This window comes from Melospiza melodia, chromosome 3, assembly GCF_035770615.1.
Source record: "Melospiza melodia melodia isolate bMelMel2 chromosome 3, bMelMel2.pri, whole genome shotgun sequence".
In the NCBI taxonomy this organism is placed as follows: Eukaryota; Metazoa; Chordata; class Aves; order Passeriformes; family Passerellidae; genus Melospiza; species Melospiza melodia.
In genome coordinates this window covers 76,750,258-76,776,934 of record NC_086196.1, presented here as the reverse complement: position 1 = coordinate 76,776,934, position 26,677 = coordinate 76,750,258, and positions in this window count along the sequence as shown.

Sequence of the window (26,677 nt, the reverse complement as noted above, 5' to 3'; positions counted from 1 at the left end):
AGTGGCTCCTGCAATCTGCCATCAAAAAGTTGGCAGGCGAGTTTTGTTTTCCAGGGAAAAGCGCCGTTGTTTGTGTTTGGGGGCCTGTGGCTGGGAGTGGCCGGCTGGCTAATTAGAATCCACGATACGCAGGATGGTTCCCAGACCAGAGGTGGCAACAGTGACAAGTCGGGCCAGTTTGATGGTGCAAAGTGGCTCCTGCAATCTGCCATCCAGAAGCAGGGCTGCTTACTTTTGTTTGCCAGGGAAAGGAGCCGAGGTTTTTGTCTGGGGGCCTATGGCTGGGAGTGACCAGCTGGCTCCTGAAAAGGTACGATAGGCAGGATGGTTACCAGACCCATGGTGGCACCAGTGCCAAGTTCGGCTGATTTGATAGTACCAAGTGGCTCCTGCAATCTGCCATCAAAATGTTGGTAGGCGAGTTTTGTTTTCCAGGGAAAAGCGCCGTTGTTTGTGTTTGGGGGCCTGTGGGTGGGAGTGGCCGGATGGCTAATTAGAATCCACGATACGCAGGATGGTTCCCAGACCTAAAGTGGCACCAGTGACAAGTCGGGCCAGTTTGATGGTGCAAACTTGCTACTGAAATCTGCCATCCAGAAACGGGGCAGCTTACTTTTGTTTGCCAGGGAAACGGGCCAAGGTTTGTGTCTGGGGGCCTATGGCTGTGAGTGACCGGCTAGGTCCTGAAAAGCTACGAGAGGCATGATGGTGACCAGACCCATGGTGGCACCAGTGCCAAGTTGGGCTGGTTTGATAGTACCAAGTGGCTCCTGCAATCTGCCATCAAAAAGTCGGCAAGCGAGTGTTGATTTCCAGGGAAAAGCGCCGTTGTTTGTGTTTGGGGGCCTGTGGCAGGGAGTGGCCGGCTGGCTCCTTAGAATCCACGATACGCAGCATGGTTCCCAGACCCAAGGTGGCACCAGTGCCAAGTCGGGCTGGCTTGATAATACCAAGTGGTTCCTGCAATCGGCCATCAAAAAGTTGGCAGGCGAGTTTTGTTTTCCAGGGAAAAGCGCCGTTGTTTTTGTTTGGGGGCCTATGGGTGGGAGTGGCCGGCTGGCTCCTTAGAATCCACGAGACGCAGGATGGTTCCCAGACCTGAGGTGGCACCAGTGCCAAGTTGGGCTGGTTTGATAGTACCAAGTGCGTCCTGCAATCTGCCATCCAGAAGCGGGGCAGCTTACTTTTGTTTGCCAGGGAAACGGGCCGAGGTTTGTGTCTCGGGGCCTATGGCTGGGAGTGACCGGCTGGCTCCTGAAAAGCTACGATAGGCAGGATGGTGACCAGACCCATGGTGGCACCAGTGCCAAGTTGGGCTGGTTTGATAGTACCAAGTGGCTCCTGCAATCTGCCATCAAAAATTTGGCAGGCGAGTTTGTTATCCAGGGAAAAGCGCCGTTGTTTGCGCCTGGGGCCCTATGGCCTGGAGTGGACGGATGGCTAATTAGAATCCACGATACACAGGATGGTTCCCAGACCCATGGTGGCACCAGTGCCAACTTGGGCTGGTTTGATAGTACCAAGTGGTTCCTGCAATCTGCCATCCAGAAGCGGGGCAGCTTACTTTTGTTTTCCAGGGAAACGGGCCGAGGTTTTTGTCTGGGGGCCTATGGCTGGGAGTGACCGGCTGGCTCGTGAAAACCTACGATAGGCAGGATGGTGACCAGACCCATGACGGCACCAGTGCCAAGTTGGGCTGGTTTGATAGTACCAAGTGGCTCCTGCAATCTGCCATCAAAAACTTGGCAGGCGAGTTTTGTTTTCCAGGGAAAAGCGCCGTTGTTTGTGTTTGGGGGCCTGTGGCTGGGAGTGGCCGGCTTGCTCCTTAGAATCCACGATACTCAGCATGGTTCCCAGATCAGAGGTGGCACCAGTGCCAAGTTGGGCTGGTTTGATAGTACCAAGTGCGTCCGGGAATCTGCCATCCAGAAGCGGGGCAGCTTACTTTTGTTTGCCAGGGAAACGGGCCGAGGTTTTTGTCTGGGGGCCTATGGCTGGGAGTGACTGGCTGGCTCCTGAAAAGTTACGATAGGCAGGATGGTTCCCAGACCCATGGTGGCACCAGTGCCAAGTTGGGCTGGTTTGATAGTACCAAGTGGCTCCTGCAATCTGCCATCAAAAAGTTGGCAGGCGAGTTTTGTTTTCCAGGGAAAAGCGCCGTTGTTTGTGTTTGGGGGCCTGTGGCAGGGAGTGGCCGGCTGGCTCCTTAGAATCCACGATACGCAGGATGGTTCCCAGACTTGACGTGGCACCAGTGCCAAGTCGGGCTGGTTTGATAGTACCAAGTGCGTCCTGCAATCTGCCATCCAGAAGCGGGGCAGCTTACTTTTGTTTTCCAGGGAAACGGGCCGAGGTATTTGTCTGGGGGCCTATGGCTGGGAGTGACCGGCTGGCTCCTGAAAAGCTACGATAGGCAGGATGGTGACCAGACCCATGGTGGCACCAGTGCCAAGTTGGGCTGGTTTGATAGTACCAAGTGGCTCCTGCAATCTGCCATCAAAAAGTTGTCAGGCGAGTTTTGTTTTCCAGGGAAAAGCGCCGTTGTTTGTGTTTGGGTGCCTGTGGCTGGGAGTGGCCGGCTGGCTCCTTAGAATCCACGATACGCAGGATGGTTCCCAGACCAGTGGTGGCACCAGTGCCAAGTCGGGCTGGTTTGATAGTAACAAGTGCGTCCTACTATCTGCCATCCAGAAGCGGGGCAGCTTACTTTTGTTTGCCAGGGAAACGGGCCGAGCTTTGTGTCTGGGGGCCTATGGCTGGGAGTGACCGGCTGGCTCCTGAAAAGCTACGATAGGCAGGATGGTGACCAGACCCATGGTGGCACCAGTGCCAAGTTGGGCTGGTTTGATAGTACCAAGTGGCTCCTGCAATCTGCCATCAAAAAGTTGTCAGGCGAGTTTTGTTTTCCAGGGAAAAGCGCCGTTGTTTGTGTTTGGGGGCCTGTGGCTGGGAGTGGCCGGCTGGCTAATTAGAATCCACGATACGCAGGATGGTTCCCAGACCAGAGGTGGCAACAATGACAAGTCGGGCCAGTTTGATGTTGCAAAGTGGCTCCTGCAATCTGCCATCCAGAAGCAGGGCTGCTTACTTTTGTTTGCCAGGGAAAGGAGCCGAGGTTTTTGTCTGGGGGCCTATGGCTGGGAGTGACCAGCTGGCTCCTGAAAAGGTACGATAGGCAGTATGGTTACCAGACCCATGGTGGCACCAGTGCCAAGTTCGGCTGATTTGATAGTACCAAGTGGCTCCTGCAATCTGCCATCAAAAAGTTGGCAGGCGAGTTTTGTTTTCCAGGGAAAAGCGCCGTTGTTTGTGTTTGGGGGCCTGTGGGTGGGAGTGGCCGGATGGCTAATTACAATCCACGATACGCAGGGTGGTTCCCAGACCTAAAGTGGCACCAGTGACAAGTCGGGCCAGTTTGATGGTGCAAAGTTGCTACTGAAATCTGCCATCCAGAAACGGGGCAGCTTACTTTTGTTTGCCAGGGAAACGGGCCAAGGTTTGTGTCTGGGGGCCTATGGCTGTGAGTGACCGGCTAGGTCCTGAAAAGCTACGAGAGGCATGATGGTGACCAGACCCATGGTGGCACCAGTGCCAAGTTGGGCTGGTTTGATAGTACCAAGTGGCTCCTGCAATCTGCCATCAAAAAGTCGGCAAGCGAGTGTTGATTTCCAGGGAAAAGCGCCGTTGTTTGTGTTTGGGGGCCTGTGGCAGGGAGTGGCCGGCTGGCTCCTTAGAATCCACGATACGCAGCATGGTTCCCAGACCCAAGGTAGCACCAGTGCCAAGTCGGGCTGGCTTGATAATACCAAGTGGTTCCTGCAATCGGCCATCAAAAAGTTGGCAGGCGAGTTTTGTTTTCCAGGGAAAAGCGCCGTTGTTTTTGTTTGGGGGCCTATGGGTGGGAGTGGCCGGCTGGCTCCTTAGAATCCACGAGACGCAGGATGGTTCCCAGACCTGAGGTGGCACCAGTGCCAAGTTGGGCTGGTTTGATAGTACCAAGTGCGTCCTGCAATCTGCCATCCAGAAGCGGGGTAGCTTACTTTTGTTTGCCAGGGAAACGGGCCGAGGTTTGTGTCTCGGGGCCTATGGCTGGGAGTGACCGGCTGGCTCCTGAAAAGCTACGATAGGCAGGATGGTGACCAGACCCATGGTGGCACCAGTGCCAAGTTGGGCTGGTTTGATAGTACCAAGTGGCTCCTGCAATCTGCCATCAAAAATTTGGCAGGCGAGTTTGTTTTCCAGGGAAAAGCGCCGTTGTTTGCGCCTGGGGCCCTATGGCCTGGAGTGGACGGATGGCTAATTAGAATCCACGATACACAGGATGGTTCCCAGACCCATGGTGGCACCAGTGCCAACTTGGGCTGGTTTGATAGTAACAAGTGGTTCCTGCAATCTGCCATCCAGAAGCGGGGCAGCTTACTTTTGTTTGCCAGGGAAACGGTCCGAGGATTGTGTCTGGGGGCCTAAGCCTGGAAGTGACCGGCTGGCTCCTGAAAAGCTACGATAGGCATGATGGTGACCAGACCCATGGTGGCACCAGTGCCAAGTTGGGCTGGTTTGATAGTACCAAGTGGCTCCTGCAATCTGCCATCAAAAAGTCGGCAAGCGAGTGTTGATTTCCAGGGAAAAGCGTCGTTGTTTGTGTTTGGGGGCCTGTGGCTGGGAGTGGCCAGCTGGCTCCTTAGAATCCACGATACGCAGCATGGTTCCCAGACCCAAGGTGGCACCAGTGCCAAGTCGGGCTGGCTTGATAATACCAAGTGGTTCCTGCAATCGGCCATCAAAATGTTCGCAGGCGAGTTTTGTTTTCCAGGGAAAAGCGCCGTTGTTTGTGCCTGGGGCCCTATGGCCTGGAGTGGACGGATGGCTAATTAGAATCCACGATACACAGGATGGTTCCCAGACCCATGGTGGCACCAGTGCCAAGTTGGGCTGGTTTGATAGTAACAAGTGCGTCCGGGAATCTGCCATCCAGAAGCGGGGCAGCTTACTTTTGTTTGCCAGGGAAACGGTCCGAGGTTTGTGTCTGGGGGCCTATGGCTGGGAGTGACCGGCTGGCTCCTGAAAAGCTACAATAGGCAGGATGGTGACCAGACCCATGGTGGCACCAGTGCCAAGTTGGGCTGGCTTGATAATACCAAGTGGTTCCTGCGATCGGCCATCAAAAAGTTGGCAGGCGAGTTTTGTTTTCCAGGGAAAAGCGCCGTTGTTTGTGCCTGGGGCCCTATGGCCTGGAGTGGACGGATGGCTAATTAGAACCCACGATACGCAGGATGGTTCCCAGACCTGAGGTGGCACCAGTGCCAAGTTGGGCTGGTTTGACGGTGCAAAGTGGCTCCTGCAATCTGCCATGCAGAAGCGGGGCAGCTTACTTTTGTTTGCCAGGGAAACGGGCCGAAATATTTGTCTGGGGGCCTCTGGCTGGGGGTGGCTGGCTGGCTCCTGAAAAGCTACGATAGGCAGGATGGTGACCAGACCCATGGTGGCACCAGTGCCAAGTTGGGCTGGTTTGATAGTACCAAGTGGCTCCTGCAATCTGCCATCAAAAACTTGGCAGGCGAGTTTTGTTTTCCAGGGAAACGCGCCGTTGTTTGTGTTTGGGGGCCTGTGGCAGGGAGTGGCCGGCTGGCTCCTTAGAATCCACGATACGCAGCATGGTTCCCAGACCCAAGGGGGCACCAGTGCCAAGTCGGGCTGGCTTGATAATACCAAGTGGTTCCTGCAATCGGCCATCAAAATGTTGGCTGGCGAGTTTTGTTTTCCAGGGAAAAGCGCCGTTGTTTGTGCCTGGGGCCCTATGGCCTGGAGTGGACGGATGGCTAATTAGAATCCACGATACACAGGATGGTTCCCAGACCCATGGTGGCACCAGTGCCAAGTCGGGCTGGTTTGATAGTAACAAGTGCGTCCTACTATCTGCCATCCAGAAGCGGGGCAGCTTACTTTTGTTTGCCAGGGAAACGGGCCGAGCTTTGTGTCTGGGGGCCTATGGCTGGGAGTGACCGGCTGGCTCCTGAAAAGCTACGATAGGCAGGATGGTGACCAGACCCATGGTGGCACCAGTGCCAAGTTGGGCTGGTTTGATAGTACCAAGTGGCTCCTGCAATCTGCCATCAAAAAGTTGTCAGGCGAGTTTTGTTTTCCAGGGAAAAGCGCCGTTGTTTGTGTTTGGGGGCCTGTGGCTGGGAGTGGCCGGCTGGCTAATTAGAATCCACGATACGCAGGATGGTTCCCAGACCAGAGGTGGCAACAGTGACAAGTCGGGCCAGTTTGATGGTGCAAAGTGGCTCCTGCAATCTGCCATCCAGAAGCAGGGCTGCTTACTTTTGTTTGCCAGGGAAAGGAGCCGAGGTTTTTGTCTGGGGGCCTATGGCTGGGAGTGACCAGCTGGCTCCTGAAAAGGTACGATAGGCAGGATGGTTCCCAGACCCATGGTGGCACCAGTGCCAAGTTCGGCTGATTTGATAGTACCAAGTGGCTCCTGCAATCTGCCATCAAAAAGTTGGCAGGCGAGTTTTGTTTTCCAGGGAAAAGCGCCGTTGTTTGTGTTTGGGGGCCTGTGGGTGGGAGTGGCCGGATGGCTAATTAGAATCCACGATACGCAGGATGTTTCCCAGACCGAAAGTGGCACCAGTGACAAGTCGGGCCAGTTTGATGGTGCAAAGTTGCTACTGAAATCTGCCATCCAGAAACGGGGCAGCTTACTTTTGTTTGCCAGGGAAACGGGCCAAGGTTTGTGTCTGGGGGCCTATGGCTGTGAGTGACCGGCTAGGTCCTGAAAAGCTACGAGAGGCATGATGGTGACCAGACCCATGGTGGCACCAGTGCCAAGTTGGGCTGGTTTGATAGTACCAAGTGGCTCCTGCAATCTGCCATCAAAAAGTCGGCAAGCGAGTGTTGATTTCCAGGGAAAAGCGCCGTTGTTTGTGTTTGGGGGCCTGTGGCAGGGAGTGGCCGGCTGGCTCCTTAGAATCCACGATACGCAGCATGGTTCCCAGACCCAAGGTCGCACCAGTGCCAAGTCGGGCTGGCTTGATAATACCAAGTGGTTCCTGCAATCTGCCATCAAAAAGTTGGCAGGCGAGTTTTGTTTTCCAGGGAAAAGCGCCGTTGTTTTTGTTTGGGGGCCTATGGGTGGGAGTGGCCGGCTGGCTCCTTAGAATCCACGAGACGCAGGATGGTTCACAGACCTGAGGTGGCACCAGTGCCAAGTTGGGCTGGTTTGATAGTACCAAGTGCGTCCTGCAATCTGCCATCCAGAAGCGGGGTAGCTTACTTTTGTTTGCCAGGGAAACGGGCCGAGGTTTGTGTCTGGGGGCCTATGGCGGGGAGTGACCGGCTGGCTCCTGAAAAGCTACGATAGGCAGGATGGTGACCAGACCCATGGTGGCACCAGTGCCAAGTTGGGCGGGTTTGATAGTACCAAGTGGCTCCTGCAATCTGCCATCAAAAACTTGGCAGGCGAGTTTTGTTTTCCAGGGAAAAGCGCCGTTGTTTGTGTTTGGGGGCCTGTGGCTGGGAGTGGCCGGCTGGCTCCTTAGAATCCACGATACTCAGCATGGTTCCCAGACCAGAGGTGGCACCAGTGCCAAGTTGGGCTGGTTTGATTGTAACAAGTGCGTCCGGGAATCTGCCATCCAGAAGCGGGGCAGCTTACTTTTGTTTGCCAGGGAAACGGGCCGAGGTTTGTGTCTGGGGGCCTATGGCTGGGAGTGGCCGGCTGGCTCCTGAAAAGCTACGATAGGCAGGATGGTGACCAGACCCATGGTGGCACCAGTGCCAAGTTGGGCTGGTTTGATAGTACCAAGTGGCTCCTGCAATCTGCCATCAAAAAGTTGGCAGGAGAGTTTTGTTTTCCAGGGAAAAGCGCCCTTGTTTGTGTTTGGGGGCCTGTGGCTGGGAGTGGCCGGCTGGCTCCTTAGAATCCACGATACGCAGGATGTTTCCCAGACCCAAGTTGGCACCAGTACCAAGTAGGGCTGGTTTGATACTACCAAGTGGCTCCTGCAATCTGCCATCCAGAAGCGGGGCAGCTTACTTTTGTTTGCCAGGGAAACGGGCCGAGGTTTGGGTCTGGGGGCCTATGGCTGGGAGTGACCGGCTGGCTCCTGAAAAGCTACGATAGGCAGGATGTTGACCAGACCCATGGTGGCACCAGTGCCAAGTTGGGCTGATTTGATAGTACCAAGTGGCTCCTGCAATCTGCCATCAAAAAGTTGGCAGGCGAATTTTGTTTTCCAGGGAAAAGCGCCGTTGTTTGTGTTTGGGGGCCTGTGGCAGGGAGTGGCCGGCTGGCTCCTGAAAAGCTACGATAGGCAGGATGGTGACCAGACCCATGGTGGCACCAGTGCCAAGTTGGGCTGGTTTGATAGTACCAAGTGGCTCCGGCAATCTGCCATCAAAAAGATGGCAGACGAGTTTTGTTTTCCAGGGAAAAGCGCCGTTGTTTGTGTTTGGGGGCCTGTGCCTGGGAGTGGACGGATGGCTAATTAGAATCTACGATACGCAGGATGGTTCCCAGACCAGAGGTGGCACCAGTGCCAAGTCGGGTGGTTTGATAGTAGCAAGTGGCTCCTGCAATCTTCCATCCAGAAGCGGGACAGCTTACTTTTGTTTGTCAGGGAAACCGGCCGAGTTTTGTGTCTGTGGGCCTACGGCTGGGAGTGACCGGGTGGCTCCTGAAAAGCTACGATAGGCAGGATGGTGACCAGACCCATGGTGGCACCAGTGCCAAGTTGGGCTGGTTTGATAGTACCAAGTGGCTCCTGCAATCTGCCATCAAAAAGTTGGCAGGCAAGTTTTGTTTTCCAGGGAAAAGCGCCGTTGTTTTTGTTTGGGGTCCTATGGCTGGGAGTGGCCGGCTGGCTCCTTAGAATCCACGATACGCAGGATGGTTCCCAGACCTGAGGTGGCAACAGTGCCAAGTTGGGCTGGTTTGATAGTACCAAGTGCGTCCTGCAATCTGCCATCCAGAAGCGGGGTAGCTTACTTTTGTTTGCCAGGGAAACGGGCCGAGGTTTGTGTCTGGGGGCCTATGGCTGGGAGTGACCGGCTGGCTCCTGAAAAGCTACGATAGGCAGGATGGTTCCCAGACCCATGGTGGCACCAGTGCCAAGTTGGGCTGGTTTGATAGTACCAAGTGGCTCCTGCAATCTGCCATCAAAAAGTTGTCAGGCGAGTTTTGTTTTCCAGGGAAAAGCGCCGTTGTTTGTGTTTGGGTGCCTGTGGCTGGGAGTGGCCGGCTGGCTCCTTAGAATCCACGATACGCAGGATGGTTCCCAGACCAGAGGTGGCAGCAATGCCAAGTCGGGCTGGTTTGATGGTGAAAAGTGGCTCCTGCAATCTGCCATCCAGAAGCGGGATAACTTACTTTTGTTTGCCACGGAAACGGGCCGAGCTTTGTGTCTGGGGGCCTATGGCTGGGAGTGACCGGCTGGCTCCTGAAAAGCTACGATAGGCAGGATGGTGACCAGACCCATGACGGCACCAGTGTCAAGTTGGGCTGGTTTGATAGTACCAAGTGGCTCCGGGAATCTGCCATCAAAATTTGGCAGGCGAGTTTTGTTGTCCAGGGAAAAGCGCCGTTGTTTGTGTCTGGGGGCCTGTGGCTGGGAGTGACCGGCTGGCTCTTTAGAATCCACGATACGCAGGATGGTTCCCAGACCAGAGGTGGCACCAGTGCCAAGTTGGGCTGGTTTGATACTACCAAGTGCGTCCTGGAATCTGCCATCCAGAAGCGGGGCAGCTTACTTTTGTTTGCCAGGGAAATGGGCCGAGGTTTTTCTCTGGGGGCCTATGGCAGGGAGGGGCCGGCTGTCTCCTGAAAAGCTACGATAGGCAGGATGGTGACCAGACCCATGGTGGCACCAGTGCCAAGTTGGGCTGATTTGATAGTAGCAAGTGGCTCCTGCAATCTGCCATCAAAAAGTTGGCAGGCGAGTTTTGTTTTCCAGGGAAAAGCGCTGTGGTTTGTGTTTGGGGGCCTGTGGCTGGGAGCGACCGGCTGGCTCCTTAGAATCCACGATACGCAGGATGGTTCCCAGACTAGAGGTGGCACCAATGCCAAGATGGGCTGGTTTGATAGTACCAAGTGGCTCCTGCAATCTGCCATCCAGAAGCGGGGCAGCTTGCTTTTGTTTGCCAGGGAAACGGGTCGAGCTTTGTGTCTGGGGGCCTATGGCTGGGAGTGACCGGCTGGCTCCTGAAAAGCTACGATAGGCAGGATGGTGACCAGACCCATGGTGGCACCAGTGCCAAGTTGGGCTGGTTTGATAGTACCAAGTGGCTCCTGCAATCTGCCATCATAAAGTTAGCAGGCAAGTTTTGTTTTCCAGGGAAAAGCGCCGTTGTTTTTGTTTGGGGGCCTATGGCTGGGAGTGGCCGGCTGGCTCCTTAGAATCCACGATACGCAGGATGGTTCCCAGACCTGAGGTGGCACCAGTGCCAAGTCGGGCTGGTTTGATAGTACCAAGTGGCTCCTGCAATCTGCCATCCAGAAGCGGGGTAGCTTACTTTTGTTTGCCAGGGAAACGGGCCGAGGTTTGTGTCTCGGGGCCTATGGCTGGGAGTGACCGGCTGGCTCCTGAAAAGCTACGATAGGCAGGATGGTGACCAGACCCATGGTGGCACCAGTGCCAAGTTGGGCTGGTTTGATAGTACCAAGTGGCTCCTGCAATCTACCATCAAAAACTTGGCAGGCGAGTTTTGTTTTCCAGGAAATAGCCCTGTGGTTTTGTTTGGGGGCCTGTGGCAGGGAGTGGCCGGCTGGCTCCTTAGAATCCACGATACGCAGCATGGTTCCCAGACCCAAGGTCGCACCAGTGCCAAGTCGGGCTGGCTTGATAATACCAAGTGGTTCCTGCAATCTGCCATCAAAAAGTTGGCAGGCGAGTTTTGTTTTCCAGGGAAAAGCGCCGTTGTTTTTGTTTGGGGGCCTATGGGTGGGAGTGGCCGGCTGGCTCCTTAGAATCCACGAGACGCAGGATGGTTCACAGACCTGAGGTGGCACCAGTGCCAAGTTGGGCTGGTTTGATAGTACCAAGTGCGTCCTGCAATCTGCCATCCAGAAGCGGGGTAGCTTACTTTTGTTTGCCAGGGAAACGGGCCGAGGTTTGTGTCTGGGGGCCTATGGCGGGGAGTGACCGGCTGGCTCCTGAAAAGCTACGATAGGCAGGATGGTGACCAGACCCATGGTGGCACCAGTGCCAAGTTGGGCGGGTTTGATAGTACCAAGTGGCTCCTGCAATCTGCCATCAAAAACTTGGCAGGCGAGTTTTGTTTTCCAGGGAAAAGCGCCGTTGTTTGTGTTTGGGGGCCTGTGGCTGGGAGTGGCCGGCTGGCTCCTTAGAATCCACGATACTCAGCATGGTTCCCAGACCAGAGGTGGCACCAGTGCCAAGTTGGGCTGGTTTGATTGTAACAAGTGCGTCCGGGAATCTGCCATCCAGAAGCGGGGCAGCTTACTTTTGTTTGCCAGGGAAACGGGCCGAGGTTTGTGTCTGGGGGCCTATGGCTGGGAGTGGCCGGCTGGCTCCTGAAAAGCTACGATAGGCAGGATGGTGACCAGACCCATGGTGGCACCAGTGCCAAGTTGGGCTGGTTTGATAGTACCAAGTGGCTCCTGCAATCTGCCATCAAAAAGTTGGCAGGAGAGTTTTGTTTTCCAGGGAAAAGCGCCCTTGTTTGTGTTTGGGGGCCTGTGGCTGGGAGTGGCCGGCTGGCTCCTTAGAATCCACGATACGCAGGATGTTTCCCAGACCCAAGTTGGCACCAGTACCAAGTAGGGCTGGTTTGATACTACCAAGTGGCTCCTGCAATCTGCCATCCAGAAGCGGGGCAGCTTACTTTTGTTTGCCAGGGAAACGGGCCGAGGTTTGGGTCTGGGGGCCTATGGCTGGGAGTGACCGGCTGGCTCCTGAAAAGCTACGATAGGCAGGATGTTGACCAGACCCATGGTGGCACCAGTGCCAAGTTGGCCTTATTTGATAGTACCAAGTGGCTCCTGCAATCTGCCATCAAAAAGTTGGCAGGCGAATTTTGTTTTCCAGGGAAAAGCGCCGTTGTTTGTGTTTGGGGGCCTGTGGCAGGGAGTGGCCGGCTGGCTCCTGAAAAGCTACGATAGGCAGGATGGTGACCAGACCCATGGTGGCACCAGTGCCAAGTTGGGCTGGTTTGATAGTACCAAGTGGCTCCGGCAATCTGCCATCAAAAAGATGGCAGACGAGTTTTGTTTTCCAGGGAAAAGCGCCGTTGTTTGTGTTTGGGGGCCTGTGCCTGGGAGTGGACGGATGGCTAATTAGAATCTACGATACGCAGGATGGTTCCCAGACCAGAGGTGGCACCAGTGCCAAGTCGGGTGGTTTGATAGTAGCAAGTGGCTCCTGCAATCTTCCATCCAGAAGCGGGACAGCTTACTTTTGTTTGTCAGGGAAACCGGCCGAGTTTTGTGTCTGTGGGCCTACGGCTGGGAGTGACCGGGTGGCTCCTGAAAAGCTACGATAGGCAGGATGGTGACCAGACCCATGGTGGCACCAGTGCCAAGTTGGGCTGGTTTGATAGTACCAAGTGGCTCCTGCAATCTGCCATCAAAAAGTTGGCAGGCAAGTTTTGTTTTCCAGGGAAAAGCGCCGTTGTTTTTGTTTGGGGTCCTATGGCTGGGAGTGGCCGGCTGGCTCCTTAGAATCCACGATACGCAGGATGGTTCCCAGACCTGAGGTGGCAACAGTGCCAAGTTGGGCTGGTTTGATAGTACCAAGTGCGTCCTGCAATCTGCCATCCAGAAGCGGGGTAGCTTACTTTTGTTTGCCAGGGAAACGGGCCGAGGTTTGTGTCTGGGGGCCTATGGCTGGGAGTGACCGGCTGGCTCCTGAAAAGCTACGATAGGCAGGATGGTTCCCAGACCCATGGTGGCACCAGTGCCAAGTTGGGCTGGTTTGATAGTACCAAGTGGCTCCTGCAATCTGCCATCAAAAAGTTGTCAGGCGAGTTTTGTTTTCCAGGGAAAAGCGCCGTTGTTTGTGTTTGGGTGCCTGTGGCTGGGAGTGGCCGGCTGGCTCCTTAGAATCCACGATACGCAGGATGGTTCCCAGACCAGAGGTGGCAGCAATGCCAAGTCGGGCTGGTTTGATGGTGAAAAGTGGCTCCTGCAATCTGCCATCCAGAAGCGGGATAACTTACTTTTGTTTGCCACGGAAACGGGCCGAGCTTTGTGTCTGGGGGCCTATGGCTGGGAGTGACCGGCTGGCTCCTGAAAAGCTACGATAGGCAGGATGGTGACCAGACCCATGACGGCACCAGTGTCAAGTTGGGCTGGTTTGATAGTACCAAGTGGCTCCGGGAATCTGCCATCAAAATTTGGCAGGCGAGTTTTGTTGTCCAGGGAAAAGCGCCGTTGTTTGTGTCTGGGGGCCTGTGGCTGGGAGTGACCGGCTGGCTCTTTAGAATCCACGATACGCAGGATGGTTCCCAGACCAGAGGTGGCACCAGTGCCAAGTTGGGCTGGTTTGATACTACCAAGTGCGTCCTGGAATCTGCCATCCAGAAGCGGGGCAGCTTACTTTTGTTTGCCAGGGAAATGGGCCGAGGTTTTTCTCTGGGGGCCTATGGCAGGGAGGGGCCGGCTGTCTCCTGAAAAGCTACGATAGGCAGGATGGTGACCAGACCCATGGTGGCACCAGTGCCAAGTTGGGCTGATTTGATAGTAGCAAGTGGCTCCTGCAATCTGCCATCAAAAAGTTGGCAGGCGAGTTTTGTTTTCCAGGGAAAAGCGCTGTGGTTTGTGTTTGGGGGCCTGTGGCTGGGAGCGACCGGCTGGCTCCTTAGAATCCACGATACGCAGGATGGTTCCCAGACTAGAGGTGGCACCAATGCCAAGATGGGCTGGTTTGATAGTACCAAGTGGCTCCTGCAATCTGCCATCCAGAAGCGGGGCAGCTTGCTTTTGTTTGCCAGGGAAACGGGTCGAGCTTTGTGTCTGGGGGCCTATGGCTGGGAGTGACCGGCTGGCTCCTGAAAAGCTACGATAGGCAGGATGGTGACCAGACCCATGGTGGCACCAGTGCCAAGTTGGGCTGGTTTGATAGTACCAAGTGGCTCCTGCAATCTGCCATCATAAAGTTAGCAGGCAAGTTTTGTTTTCCAGGGAAAAGCGCCGTTGTTTTTGTTTGGGGGCCTATGGCTGGGAGTGGCCGGCTGGCTCCTTAGAATCCACGATACGCAGGATGGTTCCCAGACCTGAGGTGGCACCAGTGCCAAGTCGGGCTGGTTTGATAGTACCAAGTGGCTCCTGCAATCTGCCATCCAGAAGCGGGGTAGCTTACTTTTGTTTGCCAGGGAAACGGGCCGAGGTTTGTGTCTCGGGGCCTATGGCTGGGAGTGACCGGCTGGCTCCTGAAAAGCTACGATAGGCAGGATGGTGACCAGACCCATGGTGGCACCAGTGCCAAGTTGGGCTGGTTTGATAGTACCAAGTGGCTCCTGCAATCTACCATCAAAAACTTGGCAGGCGAGTTTTGTTTTCCAGGAAATAGCCCTGTGGTTTTGTTTGGGGGCCTGTGGCTGGGAGCGACCGGCTGGCTCCTTAGAATCCACGATACGCAGGATGGTTCCCAGACCCAAGGTGGCACCAGTGCCAAGTTGGGCTGGTTTGATAGTACCAAGTGGTTCCTGCCATCTGCCATCCAGAAGCGGGGCAGCTTACTTTTGTTTTCCAGGGAAACGGGCCGAGGTTTTTGTCTGGGGGCCTATGGCTGGGAGTGACCGGCTGGCTCGTGAAAAGCTACGATAGGCAGGATGGTGACCAGACCCATGACGGCACCAGTGCCAAGTTGGGCTGGTTTGATAGTACCAAGTGGCTCCTGCAATCTGCCATCAAAAACTTGGCAGGCGAGTTTTGTTTTCCAGGGAAAAGCGCCGTTGTTTGTGTTTGGGGGCCTGTGGCTGGGAGTGGCCGGCTGGCTCCTTAGAATCCACGATACTCAGCATGGTTCCCAGATCAGAGGTGGCACCAGTGCCAAGTTGGGCTGGTTTGATAGTACCAAGTGCGTCCGGGAATCTGCCATCCAGAAGCGGGGCAGCTTACTTTTGTTTGCCAGGGAAACGGGCCGAGGTTTTTGTCTGGGGGCCTATGGCTGGGAGTGACCGGCTGGCTCCTGAAAAGTTACGATAGGCAGGATGGTGACCAGACCCATGGTGGCACCAGTGCCAAGTTGGGCTGGTTTGATAGTACCAAGTGGCTCCTGCAATCTGCCATCAAAAAGTTGGCAGGCGAGTTTGTTTTCCAGGGAAAAGCGCCGTTGTTTGTGTTTGGGGGCCTGTGGCAGGGAGTGGCCGGCTGGCTCCTTAGAATCCACGATACGCAGGATGGTTCCCAGACCCAAGGTGGCACCAGTGCCAAGTTGGGCTGGTTTGATACTACCAAGTGCGTCCTGGAATCTGCCATCCAGAAGCGGGGCAGCTTACTTTTGTTTTCCAGGGAAACGGGCCGAGGTATTTGTCTGGGGGCCTATGGCTGGGAGTGACCAGGTGGCTCCTGAAAAGCTACGATAGGCAGGATGGTGACCAGACCCATGGTGGCACCAGTGCCAAGTTGGGCTGGTTTGATAGTACCAAGTGGCTCCTGCAATCTGCCATCAAAAAGTTGTCAGGCGAGTTTTGTTTTCCAGGGAAAGGCGCCGTTGTTTGTGTTTGGGTGCCTGTGGCTGGGATTGGCCGGCTGGCTAATTAGAATCCACGATACGCAGGATGGTTCCCAGACCAGTGGTGGCACCAGTGCCAAGTCGGGCTGGTTTGATAGTAACAAGTGCGTCCTACTATCTGCCATCCAGAAGCGGGGCAGCTTACTTTTGTTTGCCAGGGAAACGGGCCGAGGTTTGTGTCTGGGGGCCTATGGCTGGGAGTGACCGGCTGGCTCCTGAAAAGCTACGATAGGCAGGATGGTGACCAGACCCATGGTGGCACCAGTGCCAAGTTGGGCTGGTTTGATAGTACCAAGTGGCTCCTGCAATCTGCCATCAAAAAGTTGTCAGGCGAGTTTTGTTTTCCAGGGAAAAGCGCCGTTGTTTGTGTTTGGGGGCCTGTGGCTGGGAGTGGCCGGCTGGCTAATTAGAATCCACGATACGCAGGATGGTTCCCAGACCAGAGGTGGCAACAGTGACAAGTCGGGCCAGTTGGATGGTGCAAAGTGGCTCCTGCAATCTGCCATCCAGAAGCAGGGCTGCTTACTTTTGTTTGCCAGGGAAAGGAGCCGAGGTTTTTGTCTGGGGGCCTATGGCTGGGAGTGACCAGCTGGCTCCTGAAAAGGTACGATAGGCAGGATGGTTACCAGACCCATGGTGGCACCAGTGCCAAGTTCGGCTGATTTGATAGTACCAAGTGGCTCCTGCAATCTGCCATCAAAATGTTGGTAGGCGAGTTTTGTTTTCCAGGGAAAAGCGCCGTTGTTTGTGTTTGGGGGCCTGTGGCTGGGAGTGGCCGGCTGGCTCCTTAGAATCCACGATACGCAGGATGTTTCCCAGACCCAAGTTGGCACCAGTACCAAGTAGGGCTGGTTTGATACTACCAAGTGGCTCCTGCAATCTGCCATCCAGAAGCGGGGCAGCTTACTTTTGTTTGCCAGGGAAACGGGCCGAGGTTTGGGTCTGAGGGCCTATGGCTGGGAGTGACCGGCTGGCTCCTGAAAAGCTACGATAGGCAGGATGTTGACCAGACCCATGGTGGCACCAGTGCCAAGTTGGGCTGATTTGATAGTACCAAGTGGCTCCTGCAATCTGCCATCAAAAAGTTGGCAGGCGAATTTTGTTTTCCAGGGAAAAGCGCCGTTGTTTGTGTTTGGGGGCCTGTGGCAGGGAGTGGCCGGCTGGCTCCTGAAAAGCTACGATAGGCAGGATGGTGACCAGACCCATGGTGGCACCAGTGCCAAGTTGGGCTGGTTTGATAGTACCAAGTGGCTCCGGCAATCTGCCATCAAAAAGATGGCAGACGAGTTTTGTTTTCCAGGGAAAAGCGCCGTTGTTTGTGTTTGGGGGCCTGTGCCTGGGAGTGGACGGATGGCTAATTAGAATCTACGATACGCAGGATGGTTCCCAGACCAGAGGTGGCACCAGTGCCAAGTCGGGTGGTTTGATAGTAGCAAGTGGCTCCTGCAATCTGCCATCCAGAAGCGGGACAGCTTACTTTTGTTTGTCAGGGAAACGGGCCGAGTTTTGTGTCTGTGGGCCTACGGCTGGGAGTGACCGGCTGGCTCCTGAAAAGCTACGATAGGCAGGATGGTGACCAGACCCATGGTGGCACCAGTGCCAAATTGGGCTGGTTTGATAGTACCAAGTGGCTCCTGCAATCTGCCATCCAGAAGCGGGGCAGCTGAGTTTTGTTTGCCAGAGAAAAGGCCCGTGGGTTGTGTTTGGGGGCATTTGGCTGGGAGTGGCCACCTGGCTCCTTAAAATGCACGATACGCCGCATGGTAACCAGACGCAAGGTGGCACCAGTGCCAAGTCAGGCTGTTTTTGTAGTACCCAGTGGCTCCTGCAATTTGCCATCCAGAAGCGGGGCAGTTGAATTTTGTTTGCTAGAGAAAAGGGCTGTGGTTTGTGTTTGGGGGCCTATGGCTGAGAGTGGCCGGCTGGCCCCTGAAAATCAACGATAGGCAGGATGGTTCCCAGATCCAAGGTGGCACCAGTGCCAAGTAAGGCTGGTTGTAGGGTTCAAAGTGACTCCTGCAATCTGCCATCCAGAAGCGGGACAGCTGAGTTTTTTTTGCCAGAGAAAATGTCCATGGTTTCTTTTTGGGGCATACGGCTGGGAATTGCCGGCTGGCTCCTTAAAATGCTCGATACGCAGGATGGTTCCCAGAGCCAAGGTGGCACCACTGCCAAGTCGGGCTCTTTTTGTAGTACCAAGTGCGTCCTGCAATTTGCCATCCAGAAGAGGGGCAGTTGAGTTTTGTTTGCCAGAGAAAAGGGCCGAGGTTTGTGTTTGGGGGCATATGGCTGGGAATGACCGGCTGGCCCCTGAAAATCCACGATACGCCGGATGGTTCCCAGATCCAAGGTGGTACCATTACCAAGTCGGGCTGGTTTGATAGTCCCAAGTGGCTCCTGCAAACTGCCATCCAGAAGCGGGGCAGCTGAGTTTTGTTTTCCAGGGAAATGGGCCTTTGTTTGTGTTTGGGGGCCTGTGGCTGGGAGTGTTCGGCTGGTTCCTGAATATGTACGATACGTAGGATTGTTCCCAGATCCAAGTTGGCAGCAGTGCCATGTTGTGCTGGTGTGATAGTCCCAAGTGGCTCCTGCAATCTGCCATCCAGAAGTGGGGCAGTTGATTTTTGTTTGCCAGAGAAAAGGTCCGTGGTTTGTTTTTGGGGGCATATGGCTGAGAGTGGCTGGCTGGCCCCTGAAAATCCACGATACGCAGGATGGTTCCCAGACCTGAGGTGGCACCAGTGACAAGTCGGGCCAGTTTGATGGTGCAAAGTGGCTCCTGCAATCTGCCATCCAGAAGCGGGGCAGCTTACTTTTGTTTGCCAGGGAAACGGGCCGAGGTTTGTGTCTGGGGGCCTATGGCTGGGAGTGACCGGCTGGCTCCTGAAAAGCTACGATAGGCAGGATGGTGACCAGACCCATGGTGGCACCAGTGCCAAGTTGGGCTGATTTGATATTACCAAGTGGCTCCTGCAATCTGCCATCAAAAATTTGGCAGGCGAGTTTTGATTTCCAGGGAAAAGCGCCGTTGTTTGTGTTTGGGGGCCTGTGGCTGAGAGTGGCCGGCTTGCTAATTGGAATCCACGATACGCAGGATGGTTCCCAGACCTGACGTGGCACCAGTGCCAAGTCGGGCTAGTTTGATGCTGCAAAGTGGCTCCTGCAATCTGCCAAGCAGAAGCGGGGTAGCTTACTTTTGTTTGCCAGGGAAAATGGCCGAGGTTTTTGTCTGGGGGCCTATGGCTGGGAGTGACCGGCTGGCTCCTGAAAAGCTACGATAGGCAGGATGGTGACCAGACCCATGGTGGCACCAGTGCCAAGTTGGGCTGATTTGATAGTAGCAAGTTGCTCCTGCAATCTGCCATCAAAAATTTGGCAGGCGAGTTTTATTTTCCAGGGAAAAGCGCCGTTGTTTGTGTTTGGGGGCCTGTGGCTGGGAGTGGCCGGCTGGCTCCTTAGAATCCACGATACGCAGCATGGTATCCAGACCCAAGGTGGCACCAGTGCCAAGTTGGGCTGGTTTGATAATACCAAGTGGTTCCTGCAATCTGCCATCAAGAAGCGGGGCAGCTTACTTTTGTTTGCCAGGGAAACGGGCCGAGGTTTGTGTCTGGGGGCCTATGGCTGGGAGTGACCGGATGGCTCCTGAAAAGCTACCATAGGCAGGATGGTGACCAGACCCATGGTGGCACCAGTGCCAAGTTGGGCTGGTTTGATAGTACCAAGTGGCTCCTGCAATCTGCCATCAAAATTTGGCAGGGGAGTTTTGTTTTCCAGGGAAAAGCGCCGTGTTTTGGGTTTGAGGGCCTGCGGCTGGGAGTGGCCGGCTGGCTCCTTAGAATCCACGATACGCAGGATGGTTCCCAGACTTGAGGTGGCACCAGTGCCAAGTCGGGCTGGTTTGATTATACCAAGTGGCTCCTGCAATCTGCCATCCAGAAGCGGGGCAGCTTACTTTTGTTTGCCACGGAAACGGGTCGAGCTTTGTGTCTGGGGGCCTATGGCTGGGAATGACCGGCTGGTTCCTGAAGAGCTACGATGTGCAGGATGGTGACCAGACCCATGGTGGCACCAGTGCCAAGTTGGGCTGGTTTGATAGCACCAAGTGGCTCCTGCAATCTGTCATCAAAATTTGGCAGGCGAGTTTTGTTTTCCAGGGAAAAGCGTCGTTGTTTGTGTTTGGGGGCCTGTGGCTGGGAGTGGCCGGATGGCTAATTAGAATCCACGATACGCAGGATGGTTCCCAGACCAGAGGTGGCACCAGTGCCACATTGGGCTGGTTTGATAGTACCAAGTGCGTCCGGCAATCTGCCATCCAGAAGCGGGGCAGCTTTCTTTTTTTTGCCAGGGAAACGGGCCGAGCTTTGTGTCTTGGGGCCTATGGCTGGGAGTGACCGGCTGGCTCCTGAAAAGCTACGATAGGCAGGATGTTGACCAGACCCATGGTGGCACCAGTGCCAAGTTGGGCTGGTTTGATAGTACCAAGTGGCTCCTGCAATCTGCCATCAAAAAGTTGGCAGGCGAGTTTTCTTTTCCAGGGAAAAGCGTCGTTGTTTGTGTTTGAGGGCCTGTGGCTGGGAGTGGCCGGCTGGCTCCTTAGAATCCACGATACGCAGGATGGTTCCCAGACTTGACGTGGCACCAGTGCCAAGTCGGGCTGGTTTGATAGTACCAAGTGCGTCCTGCAATCTGCCATCCAGAAGTGGGGCAGCTTACTTTTGTTTTCCAGGGAAACGGGCCGAGGTATTTGTCTGGGGGCCTATGGCTGGGAGTGACCGGCTGGCTCCTGAAAAGCTATGATAGGCAGGATGGTGACCAGACCCATGGTGGCACCAGTGCCAAGTTGGGCTGGTTTGATAGTACCAAGTGGCTCCTGCAATCTGCCATCAAAAAGTTGTCAGGCGAGTTTTGTTTTCCAGGGAAAAGCGCCGTTGTTTGTGTTTGAGGGCCTGTGGCTGGGAGTGGCCGGCTGGCTCCTTAGAATCCACGATACGCAGGATGGTTCCCAGACCTGAGGTGGCACCAGTGCCAAGTCCGGCTAGTTTGATGGTGCAAAGTGGCTCCTGCAATCTGCCATCCAGAAGCGGGGCAGCTTACTTTTGTTTGCCAGGGAAACGGGCCGAGCTTTGTGTCTGGGGTCTATGGCTGGGAGTGACCGGCTGGCTCCTGAAAAGCTACGATAGGCAGGATGGTGACCAGACCCATGGTGGCACCAGTGCCAAGTTGGGCTGGTTTGATAGTACCAAGTGGCTCCTGTAATCTGCCATCAAAATTTGGCAGGCGAGTTTTGTTTTCTAGGGAAAAGCGCCGTTGTTTGTGTTTGGGGGCCTGTGGCTGGGAGTGGCCGGCTGGCTCCTTAGAATCCACAATACGCAGGATGGTTCCCAGACCTGAGGTGGCACCAGTGCCAAGTTGGGCTGGTATGATAGTACCAAGTGCGTCCTGCAATCTGCCATCCAGAAGCGGGGCAGCTTACTTTTGTTTGCCAGGGAAACGGGCCGAGCTTTGTGTCTGGGGGCCTATGGCTGGGAGTGACCGGCTGGCTCGTGAAAAGCTACGATAGGCAGGATGGTGACCAGACCCATGGTGGCACCAGAGCCATGTTCGGCTGATTTCAAAGTACAAAGTGGCTCCTGCAATCTTCCATCAAAAAGTCAGCAGGCGAGTTTTGTTTTCCAGGGAAAAGCGCCGTTGTTTTTGTCTGCGGGCCTGTGGCTGGAGTGGCCGGCTGGCTCCTTTCAACACACGATACGCCGGATGGTTCCCAGACCCAAGGTGGCACCAGTGCCAAGTTGGGCTGGTTTGATAGTACCAAGTGGTTCCTGCAATCTGCCATCAAAATGTTGGCAGGCGAGTTTTGTTTTCCAGGGAAAAGCGCCGTTGTTTTTTTTTGGGGGCCTGTGGCTGGGAGTGGCCGGCTGGCTCCTTAGAATCCACGATACGCAGGATGGTTCCCAGACCAGAGGTGGCACCAGTACCAAGTCGGGCTGGTTTGATAATAACAAGTGGATCCTGCAATCTGCCATCCAGAAGCGGGGCAGCTTACTTTTGTTTGCCAGGGAAACGGGCCGAGCTTTGTGTCTGGGGGCCTATGGCTGGGAGTGACCGGCTGGCTCCTGAAAAGCTACGATAGGCAGGATGGTGACCAGACCCATGGTGGCACCAGTGCCAAGTTGGGCTGGTTTGATAGTACCAAGTGGCTCCTGCAATCTGCCATCAAAAAGTTGGCAGGCGAGTTTTGTTTTCCAGGGAAAAGCGCCGTTCTTTGTGTTTGGGGGCCTGTGGCTGGGAGTGGTCGTCTTGCTAATTGGAATCCACGATACTCAGGATGGTTCCCAGACCTGAGGTGGCACCAGTGACAAGTCGGGCCAGTTTGATGGTGCAAAGTGGCTCCTGCAATCTGCCATCCAGAAGCGGGGCAGCTTACTTTTGTTTGCCAGGGAAACGGGCCGAGGTTTGTGTCTGGGGGCCTATGGCTGGGAGTGACCGGCTGGCTCCTGAAAAGCTACGATAGGCAGGATGGTGACCAGACCCATGGTGGCACCAGTGCCAAGTTGGGCTGATTTGATAGTACCAAGTGGCTCCTGCAATCTGTCATCAAAAAGTTGGCAGGCGAGTTTTGTTTTCCAGGGAAAAGCGCTGTGGTTTGTATTTGGGGGCCTGTGGCTGGGAGTGACCGGCTGGCTCCTTAGAATCCACGATACGCAGGATGGTTCCCAGACCCAAGGTGGCACCATTTCCAAGTTGGGCTGGTTTGATAGTACCAATTGCGTCCTGCAATCTGCCATCCAGAAGCGGGGCAGCTTACTTTTGTTTGCCAGGGAAACGGGCCGAGGATTTTGTCTGGGGGCCTATATCTGGGAGTGACCGGCTGGCTCCTGAAAAGCTACGATAGGCAGGATGGTGACCCGACCAGAGGTGGCACCAGTGCCAAGTTGGGCTGGTTTGATAGTACCAAGTAGCTCCTGCAATCTGCCATCAAAAAGTTGGCAGGCGAGTTTTGTTTTCCAGGGAAAAGCGCCGTTGTTTGTGTTTGGGGGCCTGTGGCTGGGAGTGGCCAGCTGGCTCCTTAGAATCCACGATACGCAGGATGGTTCCCAGACCCATGGTGGCACCAGTGCCAAGTTGGGCTGGTTTGATAGTACCAAGTGCGTCCTGCAATCTGCCATCAAAACGTTGTCAGGCGAGTTTTGTTTTCCAGGGAAAAGCGCTGTGGTTTGTATTTGGGGGCCTGTGGCTGGGAGTGACCGGCTGGCTCCTTAGAATCCACGATACGCAGGATGGTTCCCAGACCCAAGGTGGCACCAGTGCCAAGTTGGGCTGGTTTGATTATAACAAGTGGATCCTGCAATCTGCCATCCAGAAGCGGGGCAGCTTACTTTTGTTTGCCAGGGAAATGGGCCGAGCTTTTTCTCTGGGGGCCTATGGCTGGGAGTGACCTGCTAGGTCCTGAAAAGCTACGATAGGCAGGATGGTGACCAGACCCATGGTGGCACCAGTGCCAAGTTGGGCTGGTTTGATAGTACCAAGTGGCTCCTGCAATCTGCCACCAAAAAGTTGGCAGGCGAGTTTTGTTTTCCAGGAAAAAGCGCCGTTGTTTGTGTTTGGGGGCCTGTGGCTGGGAGTGGCCGGCTGGCTCCTTAGAATCCACGATACGCAGCATTGTTCCCAGACCAGAGGTGGCACCAGTGCCAAGTCGGGCTAGTTTGATGGTGCAAAGTGGCTCCTGCAATCTGCCATCCAGTAGCGGGGTAGCTTACTTTTTTTTGCCAGGGAAACGGGCCGAGGTTTTTGTCTAGAGGCCTATGGCTGGGAGTGACCGGCTGGCTCGTGAAAAGCTACGATAGGCAGGATGGTGACCAGACCCATGGTGGCACCAGTGCCAAGTTGGGCTGATTTGATAGTACCAAGTGGCTCCTGCAATCTGCCATCAAAACGTTGGCAGGCGAGTTTTGTTTTCCAGGGAAAAGCGCCGTTGTTTGTGTTTGCGGGCCTGTGGCTGGGAGTGGCCGGCTGGCTCCTTAGAATCCACGATACGCAGGATGGTTCCCAGACCCAAGATGGCACCAGTGCCAAGTCGGGCTGGTTTGATAGTACCAAGTGGTTCCTGCAATCTGCCATCCAGAAGCGGGGTAGCTTACTTTTGTTTTCCAGGGAAACGGGCCGAGGTTTGTGTTTGGGGGCCTGTGGCTGGCAGTGGCCAGTTGGCTCCTGAAAATCCATGATACGCAGCATGGTTCCCAGACCCAAGATGGCACCAGTGCCAAGTGGGGCTGGTTTGACAGTGTCAAGTGCCTCATGCAGTCTCCCATCCAGAAACAGGGCAGCTGAGTTCTTTTGCCTGTGAACCGGCCGTTGTTTTTGATTGGGGTCTGTGGCCGAGAATGGTCGACTGGCTACTGACAATCCACAATACGCAGGATGGTTCCCAGACTCAAGGTGGCACCAGGGCCAAGTCGGGCTCGTTTGATAGTACCAAGTGGCTCCTGCAATCTGCCATCCTGACGGGGGGCAGCGGATCTTTGTTTGCCAGAGTAAAGTTCCGTGGTTTGTTTTTGGGGGCATATGGCTGGGAGTGGCCGGCTGGCTCCTTAAGAAGCTCGATACGCAGGATGGTTCCCAGATCCATGGTGGCACCATTGCCTAGTTTGGCTGTTTTTGTAGTACCAAGTGCGTCCTGCAATTTTCCATCCAGAAGAAGGGCAGTTGAGTTTTGTTTTCCAGGGAAAAGCGCCGTTGTTTTTGATTGGAGGCCTGTGGCTGGGAGTGGCCGGCTGGCTCCTTTCAACACACGATACGCCGGATGGTTCCCAGACCCAAGGTGGCAACAGTGCAAAGTCGGGCTGGTTTGATACTACCAAGTGGTTACTGCAATCTGCCATCCAGAAGCGGGGCAGCTTACTTTTGTTTGCCAGGGAAACGGGCCGAGGTTTGTGTCTCAGGGCCTATGGCTGGGAGTGACCGGCTGGCTCCTGAAAAGCTACGATAGGCAGGATGGTGACCAGACCCATGGTGGCACCAGTGCCAAGTTGGGCTGGTTTGATAGTACCAAGTGGCTCCTGCAATCTGCCATCAAATGTTTGGCAGGCGAGTTTTGTTTTCCAGGGAAAAGCACCGTTGTGTGTGTTTTGGGGCCTGTGGCTGGGACTGGCCAGCTGGCTCCTTAGAATCCACGATACGCAGGATGGTTCCCAGACCCAAGGTGGCACCAGTGCCAAGTCGGGCTGGTTTGTTAGTACCAAGTGCGTCCTGCAATCTGCCATCCAGAAGCGGGGCAGCTGAATTTTGTTTGCCAGAGAAAAAGGCTGTTGTTTGTGTTTCGGGGCCTGTGGCTGGCAGTGGCCGGCTGGCTCCTGAAAATCCATGATACGCAGCATGGTTCCCAGACCCAAGGTGGCACCAGTGCCAAGTAGGGCTGGTTTCATAGTACCCAGTGGCTCCTGCAATCTGCCATCCAGAAGAGGGGCAGATGAGTTTTGTTTTCCAGAGAAAAGGGCCGTGGTTTGTGTTTGGGGCCTATGGCTGAGAGTGACCGGCTGGCCCCTGAAAATCCACGATAGGACGGATGGTTCCCAGATCCAAGGTGGCAGCAGTGCCATGTTGTGCTGGTGTGATAGTCCCAAGTGGCTCCTGCAATCTGCCATCCAGAAGCGGGGCAGCTGAATTTTGTTTGCCAGAGAAAAAGGCTGTGGTTTGTGTTTGGGGGCCTGTGGCTGGGAGTGGCCGGCTGGCTCCTGAAAATCCATGATACGCAGCATGGTTCCCAGACCCAAGGTGGCACCAGTGCCAAGTGGGGCTGGTTTCACAGTGTCAAGTGCCTCCTGCAATCTCCCATCCAGAAGCGGGGCAGCTGAGTTTTGTTTGCCTGTGAAACGGGCCGTTGTTTTTGATTGGGGTCTGTGGCCGAGAGTGTTCGGCTGGCTCCTGACAACCCCCAATACGCAGGATGGTTCCCAGACCCAAGGTGGCACCAGTGCCAAGTCGGGCTGGTTTGTTAGTACCAAGTGGTTCCTGCAATCTGCCATCCAGAAGCGGGGCAGCTGAATTTTGTTTGCCAGAGAAAAAGGCTGTTGTTTGTGTTTCGGGGCCTGTGGCTGGCAGTGGCCGGCTGGCTCCTGAAAATCCATGATACGCAGCATGGTTCCCAGACCCAAGGTGGCACCAGTGCCAAGTAGGGCTGGTTTCATAGTACCCAGTGGCTCCTGCAATCTGCCATCCAGAAGAGGGGCAGTTGAGTTTTGTTTTCCAGAGAAAAGGGCCGTGGTTTGTGTTTGGGGCCTATGGCTGAGAGTGGCCGGCTGGCCCCTGAAAATCCACGATAGGACGGATGGTTCCCAGATCCAAGGTGGCAGCAGTGCCATGTTGTGCTGGTGTGATAGTCCCAAGTGGCTCCTGCAATCTGCCATCCAGAAGCGGGGCAGCTGAATTTTGTTTGCCAGAGAAAAAGGCTGTGGTTTGTGTTTGGGGGCCTGTGGCTGGGAGTGGCCGGCTGGCTCCTGAAAATCCATGATACGCAGCATGGTTCCCAGACCCAAGGTGGCACCAGTGCCAAGTGGGGCTGGTTTCACAGTGTCAAGTGCCTCCTGCAATCTCCCATCCAGAAGCGGGGCAGCTGAGTTTTGTTTGCCTGTGAAACGGGCCGTTGTTTTTGATTGGGGTCTGTGGCCGAGAGTGTTCGGCTGGCTCCTGACAACCCACAATACGCAGGATGGTTCCCAGACCCAAGGTGGCACCAGTGCCAAGTCGGGCTGGTTTGATAGTACCAAGTGGCTCCTGCAATCTGCCATCCAGAAGCGGTGCAGTTGAGTTTTGTTTGCCAGAGAAAAGGGCCGTGGGTTGTGTTTGGGGGCATATGGCTGGGAGTGACCGGCTGTCTCATTAAAAAGATCGGTACGCAGGATGGTTCCCAGACCCAAGGTGGCACCAGTGCCAAGTCGGGCTGTTTTTATAGTACCAAGTGCGTCCTGCAATTTGCCATCCAG